The sequence below is a fragment of the Triturus cristatus genome, chromosome 5_2 (genome assembly GCF_964204655.1).
Source record: "Triturus cristatus chromosome 5_2, aTriCri1.1, whole genome shotgun sequence".
Classification (NCBI taxonomy): Eukaryota; Metazoa; Chordata; class Amphibia; order Caudata; family Salamandridae; genus Triturus; species Triturus cristatus.
This window is the reverse complement of record NC_140588.1, coordinates 917,184,608-917,200,216: the sequence shown is the minus strand read 5'-3', so window position 1 is coordinate 917,200,216 and position 15,609 is coordinate 917,184,608.

Genomic DNA, 15,609 nt, shown 5'->3' with positions numbered 1-15,609 from the left:
CTTTCCATCTACTGCAACTGTGAAATCACCAGAGCAAGACGCAATAAATCTCTGCCTATAATTCTTCCATGCACACAGAGTCATGTTTTCACATTAGTGCCAAAACGAAATTTCTTTGCCAATTTGAAAGCACACTTACTGCTCTTTTTTTTTCGGGCCAAGTGAAAATCTCTTTTTACAATTTGAAATCACTTTTACAGACTGACACATTCTGAAACCTTTTTTTTAATTTTATTTAAATGCACATGTCCAAGCTGTTTTTTTTTCAGACCACCACCGTGTGTATTCTCTGTGACTGCCTACACTCCAGCAGGGGCAACCAGCCTTAGTGATGCTGAATGTATTTGCATTACAGACTTAAACCTGAAAACCCCACTCGCTTCTAATTACTGTGCATGACTATACATGGCAAGCACATGGGTGTGTGCTAAGCCTCTGCTTCTTCCACCAAAAATTCGCTCCCCCTTTCCATCTACTGCAACTGTGAAATCACCAGAGCAAGACGCAATAAATCTCTGCCTATAATTCTTCTATGCACACAGAGTCATGTTTTCACATTAGTGCCAAAACGAAATTTCTTTGCCAATTTGAAAGCACACTTACTGCTCTTTTTTTTTCGGGCCAAGTGAAAATCTCTTTTTACAATTTGAAATCACTTTTACAGACTGACACATTCTGAAACCTTTTTTTTAAATTTATTTAAATGCACATGTCCAAGCTGTTTTTTTTTCAGACCACCACCATGTGTATTCTCTGTGACTGCCTACACTCCAGCAGGGGCAACCAGCCTTAGTGATGCTGAATGTATTTGCATTACAGACTTAAACCTGAAAACCCCACTCGCTTCTAATTACTTTGCATGACTATACATGGCAAGCACATGGGTGTGTGCTAAGCCTCTGCTTCTTCCCCCAAAAATTCGCTCCTCTTTTCCATCTACTGCAACTGTGAAATCACCAGAGCAAGACGCAATAAATCTCTGCCTATAATTCTTCTATGCACACAGAGTCATGTTTTCACATTAGTGCCAAAACGAAATTTCTTTGCCAATTTGAAAGCACACTTACTGCTCTTTTTTTTTCGGGCCAAGTGAAAATCTCTTTTTACAATTTGAAATCACTTTTACAGACTGACACATTCTGAAACCTTTTTTTTAAATTTATTTAAATGCACATTTCCAAGCTGTTTTTTTTTCAGACCACCACCGTGTGTATTCTCTGTGACTGCCTACACTCCAGCAGGGGCAACCAGCCTTAGTGATGCTGAATGTATTTGCATTACAGACTTAAACCTGAAAACCCCACTGGCTTGTAAATACTGTGCATGACTATACACGGCAAGGACATGGGTGTGTGCTAAGCCTCTGCTTCTTCCCCCAAAAATTCGCTCCTCTTTTCCATCTACTGCAACTGTGAAATCACCAGAGCAAGACGCAATAAATCTCTGCCTATAATTCTTCTATGCACACAGAGTCATGTTTTCACATTAGTGCCAAAACGAAATTTCTTTGCCAATTTGAAAGCACACTTACTGCTCTTTTTTTTTCGGGCCAAGTGAAAATCTCTTTTTACAATTTGAAATCACTTTTACAGACTGACACATTCTGAAACCTTTTTTTTAAATTTATTTAAATGCACATGTCCAAGCTGTTTTTTTTTCAGACCACCACCGTGTGTATTCTCTGTGACTGCCTACACTCCAGCAGGGGCAACCAGCCTTAGTGATGCTGAATGTATTTGCATTACAGACTTAAACCTGAAAACCCCACTCGCTTCTAATTACTGTGCATGACTATACATGGCAAGCACATGGGTGTGTGCTAAGCCTCTGCTTCTTCCCTCAAAAATTCGCTCCTCTTTTCCATCTACTGCAACTGTGAAATCACCAGAGCAAGACGCAATAAATCTCTGCCTATAATTCTTCTATGCACACAGAGTCATGTTTTCACATTAGTGCCAAAACGAAATTTCTTTGCCAATTTGAAAGCACACTTACTGCTCTTTTTTTTTCGGGCCAAGTGAAAATCTCTTTTTACAATTTGAAATCACTTTTACAGACTGACACATTCTGAAACCTTTTTTTTAAATTTATTTAAATGCACATGTCCAAGCTGTTTTTTTTTCAGACCACCACCGTGTGTATTCTCTGTGACTGCCTACACTCCAGCAGGGGCAACCAGCCTTAGTGATGCTGAATGTATTTGCATTACAGACTTAAACCTGAAAACCCCACTCGCTTCTAATTACTGTGCATGACTATACATGGCAAGCACATGGGTGTGTGCTAAGCCTCTGCTTCTTCCCCCAAAAATTCGCTCCCCCTTTCCATCTACTGCAACTGTGAAATCACCAGAGCAAGACGCAATAAATCTCTGCCTATAATTCTTCCATGCACACAGAGTCATGTTTTCACATTAGTGCCAAAACGAAATTTCTTTGCCAATTTGAAAGCACACTTACTGCTCTTTTTTTTTCGGGCCAAGTGAAAATCTCTTTTTACAATTTGAAATCACTTTTACAGACTGACACATTCTGAAACCTTTTTTTTAATTTTATTTAAATGCACATGTCCAAGCTGTTTTTTTTTCAGACCACCACCGTGTGTATTCTCTGTGACTGCCTACACTCCAGCAGGGGCAACCAGCCTTAGTGATGCTGAATGTATTTGCATTACAGACTTAAACCTGAAAACCCCACTCGCTTCTAATTACTTTGCATGACTATACATGGCAAGCACATGGGTGTGTGCTAAGCCTCTGCTTCTTCCCCCAAAAATTCGCTCCCCCTTTCCATCTACTGCAACTGTGAAATCACCAGAGCAAGACGCAATAAATCCCTGCCTATAATTCTTCTATGCACACAGAGTCATGTTTTCACATTAGTGCCAAAACGAAATTTCTTTGCCAATTTGAAAGCACACTTACTGCTCTTTTTTTTTCGGGCCAAGTGAAAATCTCTTTTTACAATTTGAAATCACTTTTACAGACTGACACATTCTGAAACCTTTTTTTTAAATTTATTTAAATGCACATGTCCAAGCTGTTTTTTTTTCAGACCACCACCGTGTGTATTCTCTGTGACTGCCTACACTCCAGCAGGGGCAACCAGCCTTAGTGATGCTGAATGTATTTGCATTACAGACTTAAACCTGAAAACCCCACTCGCTTCTAATTACTGTGCATGACTATACATGGCAAACACATGGGTGTGTGCTAAGCCTCTGCTTCTTCCCCCAAAAATTCGCTCCTCTTTTCCATCTACTTCAACTGTGACATCACCAGAGCAAGACGCAATAAATCTCTGCCTATAATTCTTCTATGCACACAGAGTCATGTTTTCACATTAGTACCAAAACGAAATTTCTTTGCCAATTTGAAAGCACACTTACTGCTCTTTTTTTTTCGGGCCAAGTGAAAATCACTTTTACAGACTGACACATTATGAAACCACCATGTGTAACTACAACAAAAACAATTCCCATTTCTATTATTCATTTCTTAAGTTACCACATACATCCCCTCTCAAACTGTAAACTCACCTTTAAAATTAGTTAGTTGTGAAAGAAATGTGACACTCAAACAGCAGAATATCAGAGCCAGGATCTCTGTTGTGTTCACCTCTCTCCTCTCAGCAGAACCAGATAATGGCAAACTTTCCCTCTATTTTTCCACACATATACATGTAAGTTTCAAATCTCAGTGCTTCCCCCTTTTTTTCAAATGTAATGACACATTTCTATTGGTTGAAAACCAACCCTTTTCCAAAAGTACCCTGCCCCCAACTTGACTTCTGCCTAGTACCCTTCCCCCAACTTGACTTCTGCCTGCTACCATAGCAACAGCTCATGGAACACTGCTGTGTGCAGTTAGGTCAGAAGTTCGACACACAATGTTTCAATTCCACAGAGCAAGAGTGCTTGACTTTTCAAACCTAACAGCAAATCCATAGTACTGTTCTTTGGTTACACATTTTTTTGTACCAATACAAAACATGCTTGTATTAATTTTCACATACAGCCTAGTTTTTTTTCTAGAATGGTATGAAACAGCCAATCAGTTCTTTTTGTTTTGTAAAAAATATGTATGCCTCCATTTCCAAACTGTCTTTCTTTTCATATTGCCATTCTACTGAAAGACACCTCCTGAGTGCATCCAGTTCTCCTTTGAAGATGTTCACAGTGTGGATTGTAGGGCACAGCTATGTCTTCTGGAGGGAAAAGTTTGCAGAGAAAACAGATATGGTGAGAGACCTTGCTTTGCCAAATGTAGACATTAAATGGATTGGTCAGAGAGGGTTAAAGTGGCACCAATTGATGCCATTGGTGAAATCCTTCATTCAAATCCAACACCCTGACCTCATAATAGTGCACTGTGGTGGCAATGACCTAGGCACTTTGACTGGGGTAGGTCTGGAAATGCTTATGAAGGACACCTTTGCACAACTGTTTACACTTTTCCCTAAAACTGCCTTTGTGTTTTCCAACATATGCCAAAGGCAAAAATGGAACTGGTCCAATCATTTCTGTCCACAGATTGACAAAGCAAGAAAGCACGTCAACAAATCTGTTTCTGCTTTCCTCCGTGACTATGGTATGGGTGCCATTTACCACAACAACTTGCGTTACGACATGCAAGACATTTATAGAGGAGATGGTGTGCACTTCAATGATGAAGGGAACAGAGTCTTCCTCTTGAACCTTAGACTCTGCATCGGTACTTACTTGTAGGTACCACTAAAAAAATGACTCCATAAACACAACAGCTCTTTTTAGAGCTCCCTAATTTCTAAACTCTTAAATCTGCTTTTCATTTATTTATTTTTATTTTTTTTACCGTACGCTTACCGTAAGCTTACCGTACGCGTACCCCGTGATTTTTTTAAAAATCAATAAATGTTTTTTTTGTACTTTTCTGTCCTTCTTTGACCCCCTTACAATTGTTAGGGGGTCTGTAACTCTCCTCATTGCCCCCTTTCCTTGTTTTCACTCTTTTTTTTCAGAGTGAAATACACAAAATGGCGGCCGCCGCTTCCTGGTTTCGGCCGATTCGAATGTTTACTAAGATCTAAGAGCCAATCAGAATCGCGCTCGCGCACGCCACCGTACGCTTACCGTAAGCGTACGGTAAGCGTACCGTAAGCGGGCTCAGATATATATATTGATTTAAAGGCTATTTTCTCAGAATCTACTGAACAGATTTACACCAAACCTACAAAAGGCACTTCCTTGACCTAGGGACTACCTCTCTGCCAAATTTTGAGTAATTCTGTTCAGCCGTTCAGGCTGTAGCTCGTTCTAAAGGTCCTATGGAAAAATGCATGGGAAAAACGCGTTTTGGGACCCCCCTTTTATCTCAGCCCCCGCTTGACGGATCCCCCCGAGACTTTCAGGGTAGGAGCGGAGCGTAGCGCCCCACCTATTTTGAGAAATTCGCGAGGATTCGTCGACCGGCGCCAAAGTTATTCAAAATAGAATGTTGAGGTTTTCCTATGGAAACGTGGTCCTAACTATAACTACCTACTATATATATATATATTTATTACCTACTGGGGGTCGCCAGTAGGTAGTTATAGTTAGGACCCTGTTTCCATAGGAAAACCGCAACATTCTATTTGGAATAACTTTGGCGCCGGTCGACGAATCCTCGCGAAATTTTCAAAACTAATGGGGCGCTACGCTACGCTCCTACCCTGAAAGTCTCGGGGGGATTCGTCGAGCAGGGGCTGAGATAAAAGGGGGGTCCCAAAACGCGTTTTCCCCATGCATTTTTCCATAGGACCTTTAGTCCAAGCTACAGCCCGAACGGCTGAACAGAATTACTTGAAATTTGGCAGAGAGGTAGTCCTCAGGTCAAGGAAGTGCCTTTTGTAGGTTTGGTGTAAATCTGTTCAGTAGATTCTGAGAAAATAGCCTTTAAATCAATATATATATCTGAGCCAGCTTACGGTGCGCTTACGGTGCGCTTACCGTACGCGTACGGTGACGTGCGCGAGCGCGATTCTGATTGGCTGTAAGATCTTAGTAAACATTCGAATCGGTCGAAACCAGGAAGCGGCGGCCGCCATTTTGTGTGTTTCACTCAGAAAAAAAAGGGTGATAACTTGAAAAGGGGGCAAGGAAGAGAGTTACAGACCCCCTAACATTTGAAAGGGGGTCAAAGAAGGACAGAAAAGTACAAAAAAAACATTTATTAATTTTAAAAAAAATCGCGGGGTACGCGTATGGTAAGCTCACCGTACGCGTACGGTAAAAAAAAAAAAAAAAAATGAAATTAAATGCAGATTTAAGTGTTTAGATATTAGGGGGCTCTAAAAAGAGCCGTTGTGTTTATTGTGATTTTTTAGTGGTACCTACAAGTAAGTACCGATGCAGAGTCTAAGGTTCAAGAGGAAGACTCTGTTCCCTTCATCAGTGAAGTGTACACCATCTCCTCTATAAATGTCTTGCATGTCGTAACGCAAGTTGTTGTGGTAAATGGAACCCATACCATAGTCACGGAGGAAAGCAGAAACAGATTTGTTGACGTGCTTTCATGCTTTGTCAATCTGTGGACAAAAATGATTGGACCAGTTCCATTTTTGCCTCTGGCATATGTTAGAAAACACAAAGGCAGTTTTAGGGAAAAGTGAAAACAGTTGTGCAAAGGTCTCCTTCATAAGCATTTCCAGACCTACCCCAGTCAAAGTGCCTAGGTCATTGCCACCACAGTGCACTATTATGAGGTCAGGGTGTTGGATTTGCATGAAGGATTTCACCAATGGCATCAATTGGTGCCACTTTAACCCTCTCTGACCAATCCATTTAATGTCTACATTTGGCAAAGCAAGGTCTCTCACCATACCTGTTTTCTCTGCATACTTTTCACTCCAGAAGACATAGCTGTGACCTACAATCCACACTGTGAATATCTTCAAAGGAGATCTGGATGCACTCAGGAGGTGTCTTTCAGAAGAATGGCAAAAAGAAATGAAAGACAGTTTGGAAATGGAGGCATACATATTTTTTTAAAATAAAATGAACTCATTGGCTGTTTCATACCATTCTACACTAAAAACTAGGCTGTGTGTGTAAATTTATAGAAGCATGATTTGTATTGGTACAGAAAAATGTGTTACCAAAGAACATTAGTATGGATTTGCTGTTAGGTTTGAAAAGTCAAGCACTCCTGCTCTTTGGAAATGAAACATTGTGTGGCGAACTTCTGACCTGACTGTAGACAGCAGTGTTCCATGAGCTGTTGCTATGGTAGCAGGCAGAAGTCAAGTTGGGGGAAGGGTACTAGGCTGAAGTCAAGTTGAGGGAAGGGTACTTTTTGAAAAGGGTTGATTTTCAACCAATAGAAATGTGTGAATACATTTGAAAAAGAGAGGGAAGCTCTGAGATTTGAACCTAACATGTATATGTGTGGAAAAAGAGAGGGAAACTTTGCCATTATCTTGTTCTGCTGAGAGGAGAGAGGTGTACAGAACAGAGATCCTGGCTCTGATAATCTGCTGTTTGAGTGCCACATTTCTATCACAACTAACTAATTTTAAAGGTGAGTTAAGAGTTTCAGAGGGGATGTATATGGTAAATTAAGAAATAAATAATAGCATTGGAATTCCTTTTGTTGAAGTTGTGTTTATCATTTTGTGTTTTGGGAGAAATTTAAATGTGAGGAACATGTAAAATAATATGGACTATGTTTTCACCATAAATTAAGGTGTACTGGTATAAATAAGGAATACTTTTAGGGTTTGAGGTTCCAGTCAGTAATGCAAATACATTCAGCATCACTAAGGCTGGTTGCCCTTGCTGGAGTGTAGTCAGTCACCTAAGTTACACATGTTGCTGGTCTCAGAAAGCTGTTTGGTATTGCTCTGGTAATTTTACACTTGCATTAGATGGAAAGGGGGAGCTATTTTTCTGCAGAAGCAGACTCTTAGCACACAGCCAGCTGCTTATCCTGTGGAATCATGCACAGTATTCACAACCGAGTGGGGTTTGAGGTTGCAGTCAGTAATGCAAATACATTCAGCATCACTAAGGCTGGTTGCCCTTGCTGGAGTGTAGTCAGTCACCCAGGTTACACATGTTGCTGGTCTGAAAAAGCTGTTTGGACATGTGCTTTTTTGAGAATCTGAAAAGTGGATTAGAAATGTGAAAGATTGTAAAAGTACTTATCACTTGCCAAAAAAAAGAGTAGTAAGTGTGCTTTCAAATTGGCAAAGAAATTTCGTTTTCTGACTAATATGAAAACATGACTCTGTGTGCAAAGAGGAATTACAGGCAGAGATTTATTGCGTATTGCTCTGGTAATTTTACAGTTGCATTAGTAGGAAAGGGGGAACTATTTTTTTTGTGCAGAAGCAGACTCTTAGCACACAGCCAGCTGCTTATCCTGTGGAATCATGCACAGTATTCACAACCGAGTGGGGTTTGAGGTTGTAGTCAGTAATGCAAATACATTCAGCATCACTAAGACTGGTTGCCCTTGCTGGAGTGTAATCAGTCACCCAGGTTACACATGTTGCTGGTCTGAAAAAGCTGTTTGGACATGTGCTTTTTTGAGAATCTGAAAAGTGGATTAGAAATGTGAAAGATTGTAAAAGTACTTATCACTTGCCAAAAAAAAGAGTAGTAAGTGTGCTTTCAAATTGGCAAAGAAATTTCGTTTTCTGACTAATATGAAAACATGACTCTGTGTGCAAAGAGGAATTACAGGCAGAGATTTATTGCGTATTGCTCTGGTAATTTTACAGTTGCATTAGTAGGAAAGGGGGAACTATTTTTTTTGTGCAGAAGCAGACTCTTAGCACACAGCCAGCTGCTTATCCTGTGGAATCATGCACAGTATTCACAATCGAGTGGGGTTTGAGGTTGCAGTCAGTAATGCAAATACATTCAGCATCACTAAGGCTGGTTGCCCTTGCTGGAGTGTAGTCAGTCACCCAGGTTACACATGTTGCTGGTCTGAAAAAGCTGTTTGGACATGTGCTTTTTTGAGAATCTGAAAAGTGGATTAGAAATGTGTCAGACTGTAAAAGTACTTATCACTTGCCAAACAAAAGAGTAGTAAGTGTGCTTTCAAATTGGCAAAGAAATGTCGTTTTCTGTCTAATATGAAAACATGACTCTGTGTGCAAAGAGGAATTACAGGCAGAGATTTATTGCGTATTGCTCTGGTAATTTTACAGTTGCATAAGTAGGAAAGGGGGAACTATTTTTTTGTGCAGAAGCAGACTCTTAGCACACAGCGAGCTGCTTATCCTGTGGAATCATGCACAGTATTCACAACCGAGTGGGGTTTGAGGTTGCAGTCAGTAATGCAAATACATTCAGCATCACTAAGGCTGGTTGCCCTTGCTGGAGTGTAGTCAGTCACCCAGGTTACACATGTTGCTGGTCTGAAAAAGCTGTTTGGACATGTGGTTTTTTGAGAATCTGAAAAGTGGATTAGAAATGTGTCAGATTGTAAAACTACTTATCACTTGCCAAAAAAAAGAGTAGTAAGTGTGCTTTCAAATTGGCAAAGAAATTTCGTTTTCTGACTAATATGAAAACATGACTCTGTGTGCAAAGAGGAATTACAGGCAGAGATTTATTGCGTATTGCTCTGGTAATTTTACAGTTGCATTAGTAGGAAAGGGGGAACTATTTTTTTTGTGCAGAAGCAGACTCTTAGCACACAGCCAGCTGCTTATCCTGTGGAATCATGCACAGTATTCACAACCGAGTGGGGTTTGAGGTTGCAGTCAGTAATGCAAATACATTCAGCATCACTAAGGCTGGTTGCCCTTGCTGGAGTGTAGTCAGTCACCCAGGTTACACATGTTGCTGGTCTGAAAAAGCTGTTTGGACATGTGCTTTTTTGAGAATCTGAAAAGTGGATTAGAAATGTGTCAGACTGTAAAAGTACTTATCACTTGCCAAACAAAAGAGTAGTAAGTGTGCTTTCAAATTGGCAAAGAAATGTCGTTTTCTGTCTAATATGAAAACATGACTCTGTGTGCAAAGAGGAATTACAGGCAGAGATTTATTGCGTATTGCTCTGGTAATTTTACAGTTGCATTAGTAGGAAAGGGGGAACTATTTTTTTTGTGCAGAAGCAGACTCTTAGCACACAGCCAGCTGCTTATCGTGGAATCATGCACAGTATTCACAAGCGAGTGGGGTTTGAGGTTGCAGTCAGTAATGCAAATACATTCAGCATCACTAAGGCTGGTTGCCCTTGCTGGAGTGTAGTCAGTCACCCAGGTTACACATGTTGCTGGTCTGAAAAAGCTGTTTGGACATGTGCTTTTTTGAGAATCTGAAAAGTGGATTAGAAATGTGTCAGTCTGTAAAAGTACTTATCACTTGCCAAACAAAAGAGTAGTAAGTGTGCTTTCAAATTGGCAAAGAAATTTCGTTTTCTGTCTAATATGAAAACATGACTCTGTGTGCAAAGAGGAATTACAGGCAGAGATTTATTGCGTATTGCTCTGGTAATTTTACAGTTGCATAAGTAGGAAAGGGGGAACTATTTTTTTGTGCAGAAGCAGACTCTTAGCACACAGCCAGCTGCTTATCCTGTGGAATCATGCACAGTATTCACAACCGAGTGGGGTTTGAGGTTGCAGTCAGTAATGCAAATACATTCAGCATCACTAAGGCTGGTTGCCCTTGCTGGAGTGTAGTCAGTCACCCAGGTTACACATGTTGCTGGTCTGAAAAAGCTGTTTGGACATGTGGTTTTTTGAGAATCTGAAAAGTGGATTAGAAATGTGTCAGATTGTAAAACTACTTATCACTTGCCAAAAAAAAGAGTAGTAAGTGTGCTTTCAAATTGGCAAAGAAATTTCGTTTTCTGTCTAATATGAAAACATGACTCTGTGTGCAAAGAGGAATTACAGGCAGAGATTTATTGCGTATTGCTCTGGTAATTTTACAGTTGCATTAGTAGGAAAGGGGGAACTATTTTTTTTGTGCAGAAGCAGACTCTTAGCACACAGCCAGCTGCTTATCCTGTGGAATCATGCACAGTATTCACAACCGAGTGGGGTTTGAGGTTGCAGTCAGTAATGCAAATACATTCAGCATCACTAAGGCTGGTTGCCCTTGCTGGAGTGTAGTCAGTCACCCAGGTTACCCATGTTGCTGGTCTGAAAAAGTTGTTTGGACATGTGCTTTTTTGAGAATCTGAAAAGTGGATTAGAAATGTGTCAGATTGTAAAAGTACTTATCACTTGCCAAACAAAAGAGTAGTAAGTGTGCTTTCAAATTGGCAAAGAAATTTCGTTTTCTGACTAATATGAAAACATTACTCTGTGTGTACACAGGAATTGTTTTTAGATATTTAATTTGTGATGGTGTTATTGTGATTTTCACTAGTAGGAAAGGGGTACTTAGTATTTTAAGATTTGAAAAGATCATAAAAAATATAGTAATATATTTAAATAAAATAAATGAATTCTTTTTTTAGTTTCTTTCAGGTATTGCTGAAGAGCAGTGAACAAAATTTAAGATGCCTACAAAATCCAGACTAAGGAAAAACCAGAAAAAAAATGTATATTTGAAGACAACTGGAGGACCTAAGTTAGTTGGAGATGCTCATGTTGGGAAAAAAAGAAAGTCTTCGGGTAAGCAGACAAAAGATTTTTTAAAGAACATCTTCAAAAAAAGGAAAAATGTACAAAATGTCTGTACTGGAAAGAATGTTTTAAATAGGAAAGAACAGGAAAAAATTGAGTATTTAGTTAATGCAAATATACCTTCAGAAACAATAAAGATTAATTTAAACAGAAAAACAGCGTTTAGAAAGATACGTGGAAAAATGTTTCAGAGAAGAGTTATGTCCAATTTGATAAAGGATGTGAAGAAATATAAGCAAAAGGCTAAATTTTATAAGAGAAAAAAAGAAATTGAAGCCATTGCAGCTAAGGCATTAGAATTAAAAAGGAAACTATTCATTTTAATTTTGAATAGGATGCGTACATTAGATAAAATGGTCAATGTACTGAAATCACAAAGCAAAAGGAAAAGAGAAGTGAAAAGAACACACTTTTGTAAAGTGTTTTTAGGAGAATGGATGCATAGTTCAAGTAGTGAACCTTTTTTTAATGAAGAGAGTTATTTTCAAAGTAATAGTTTGCTGCATGCAGTTGACACCAGAGGTCGTGCTTACGAAGTGAACAATGGTTGTATAATGGAGAAGGAGAAAATGGTTCCAAGAGATGAGGTACAAGTGATGGCGGATGAGGCTATGGGGAGACGTCCTAAAGCCCCAGTGTACACTTGGAATTGTAGTAGTATTTGCACTGTGCATCAGGAATCTATTGATAAATTTTGTGAGTTTCTAAGAGAATATAGTAAAAAAAAGTGTAAAAAAGAAGATTAAGGTGCTTCAAAGTCTAGATCCATGCAGAGTGAGAGAGAATACTGGTTTGCAGGGTCATTCTCTGGCTTGTCTATCTAAAAAAGTGTGTAAAAGTGTTTTTCATCATTTTAGGATGCTGGCTGTTCATCATACTGAAATGAGAAAGTTTGTGAGACGGTTGTATTTTGCTAAAAGTCCAGCAATAAAGTTAGATGAATTGAATAGGGCTCTGTTCCGTGGGTCAGTATCAGATGTAGAGAAGGTTATTGATGAAATTCAGTTTTGTTACTTTGGTCCTGAACAAGACAGTGCAGAAAAGGACACAGTAAATGAGGAAGAAGTGGAAGAGAATGTAGAACCCTCTGTAAGTAAGACATTTAATGACCACATAACAAAATTTGAAATAATCTCTAATGAAAGACCAAATATTACTTGTATTTGTTGCCGCAGAACTCATTATAGAAAACAAACCAGGTATGTTGATCTCTACAGAAAAAGTGAAAATGAAGATAATTATAAGTGGAAGGATTTTGCCACATATATATTTCTTGAAAATTGTTTTGAATTGGGTGAAGTTCAGCGTATTTGTAAATACTGTTACAACAAATTAGAAGAAAATAGAATGCCAACCAGAGCTGTACATAATAATTTAGAATTGGATGCTATTCCTGCCGAACTTTCTGAATTAAATACATATGAGTCTATACTTATTCAATGTGTTCCTCCGTTCCAGACCATACTAAGTATGGAGCCCAAAACTGGTAAATTACCTCCTTCAGATTTACTGAGAGGTTTAAAAGGAAGAGTGGTGTATTTGCCCTTGGATTTGAAAAAAAATATGGAAACTATTGATGCAGATACTTTGGAAAGTGAACCATTAGTTATTCTGGTTAATGGTGTACCTACAAAGAATAAGAAGATTTGGCAAGAGCTGGTGGATGTACGAAAAGTACAAAGAGCAAATTTGTATTTGAAAAAAAATAATAAATGGTATGAATCAATTTAGATAGAAGAAGAAGAAGAAGAAGAAGAAGATTTACAAGAAGACACAGAAACACCAACTGGTCAAATTGAAAAAGTGGACAAGTCAAAGGAAGAAGAAATTTATGAACATTTTAGCATACATCCTCTTCATTCAAAAGAAGTTTCAGATGAAGAAAGCAGAAGGAACTCCCGTGAGTGTATGGGAGGAGAGCTTGGAAGCTCGATGTTTTCCCCAGCTGTTTCCTACAGGAAAAGGAGGACGATACGATGAACGTCCAGAACAGATTCCAGCTTCTGAGTATCGAACTACAAGAATATATGCAGAAGATCCCAGATTTCGACAAAGTATTCCTTATTTGTTCCATCTTTTATTTGAAAGCGACTTGTCTGCATTGTCTTATGCAGTAAATCACATTTTAAAAAGTGGAGTACATTTACAAAATATGTCTGCTAAGGATTTTATGGAGAAAGTGCAGCACCGAGATTATCATTTGGAAACACAACTGATCAATATGATGGCTTGTCAGCATGGGACAAATGAATATTGGTACCAACGCCATGGTGAATTAAAATGCATGTTACGGAATTTAGGAACACCAACATGGTTCCTTACCCTAAGCTGTGCTGAGTACGCTTGGGATGATTTACTGGATTTTCTACGAGAATGAATGAATGAATGAAATTACATTTATATAGCGCATAGCTACCCGGAGGCCTCCTAGCGCTTATGGACAACGGAGAATAGAAGAAAAAGGGGTTACTTGAAAGCTGAGAGAAAGAGGTGAGTCTTAAGGTGTTTGCGGAAGAGTAGAATGTTGGGTTCACCACGGAGCGTGAGTGGGAGAGTATTCCAGAAGTTGGAGGCGTTTAGGGTAAAGGACCGGCCACCCCATCTCGCTCTCCGAATTTTAGGTGGCGCGATACGAAATGTGTCACTAGACCGGAGAGTCCTGGTAGGTTGATAAGGAACAGCCAAAGAATGCAAGATTTGGGGGCCCTGTTTCCAGAAAGCTTTATGTAAAAGGCACATAGCTTTGAACTGAATCCTGGCGCGGATGGGCAGCCAGTGCAAGGACATCAACGCAGGCCTGGCTGAATGTCTACGAGGGATCTGTGTCAGGTGGCGCGCAGCACAGTTTTGTATCACCTGAAGTCTGTTTAAAGTAGATTGAGGGGCACCTAGATAGAGTGCGTTCCCATAATCTAAACGGGACAAAATCAGGGCCTGAACAATAATTCTCCTAGCTTGAAATGGGAGAAGAGGAAGAATTTTCCTGATCAAACGTAGAAGGCCAAAGCATACGGCCGCGAGCTTCGTTGCCTGGTGGTTGAAGGAGAGGGTGTTGTCGAGCCAGATACCAAGACTTTTAATTTGATGCTTTGGGGCTGGCATGGGTCCCATACAAGGTGGCCAAATGAGGGGAGTGGAAGGTGAGGGGGACTTTCCCAGGAACATTAGCTCAGATTTTTCCCCATTCAGTTTGAGATGCGAATGGTGCATCCAGTGGGCGACAGCCTCTAAACAGAGGCCCAAGGTGTTAGATGAACCCTCAGGGTGGTTGAGTGCCACCACTAGTTGGGTGTCGTCAGCGTATGTAATTATTTTTATGCCAAAAGGAAGCACTATCTTGGCTAGCGGGGCCATGTAGGCATTAAAAAGAGTGGGACTTAGTGAGGATCCCTGAGGGACCCCACAGTTGAGATGCCATTGCTAGGATAAGGCTGACCCCTCAAAGACCTGATAAAAACGGTCCTCTAAAAAGGACTGGAACCAGGACAGTGCTGATTTTCCAATCCCCAGGTTGGCCAGCCGATCGAGAAGGATGTTATGGTTGACAGTGTCGAAGGCGGCACTGAGGTCAAGCAATATGATGGCTGCTGAGCCTCCCTGATCCAGTAGTCGCCTGGCTTCTTCCGTAACCACCAGCAGCGCAGTCTCAGTGCCTAGCTGGGGACGGAAGCCTGTTTGGGAGACATGTAGTAAGTGGTTGGATTCAAGATAATTGACTAGGGTAGAATTAACATGTCGTTCAAGCAATTTGCTCAGCCAGGGAAGGAGGGAGATGGGCCGGTAATTGGCAAGGACAGAGCGATCTAGATTCGGTTTTTTTATGAGTGCTCTGACCTGGGCGCATTTCCAAACTCGGGGGACTCTAGCTGATGTGATGGAAGAGTTAAGTATGTCCAGGATTACTGGACCTATTATGTGCTGAACCAGGGAAAGTTGTTGGGGGGGAGCAGGGTCGGTGGGAGAGCCGGAGGTAATCCTGGTACAAAGAGTGTCCAGAGTT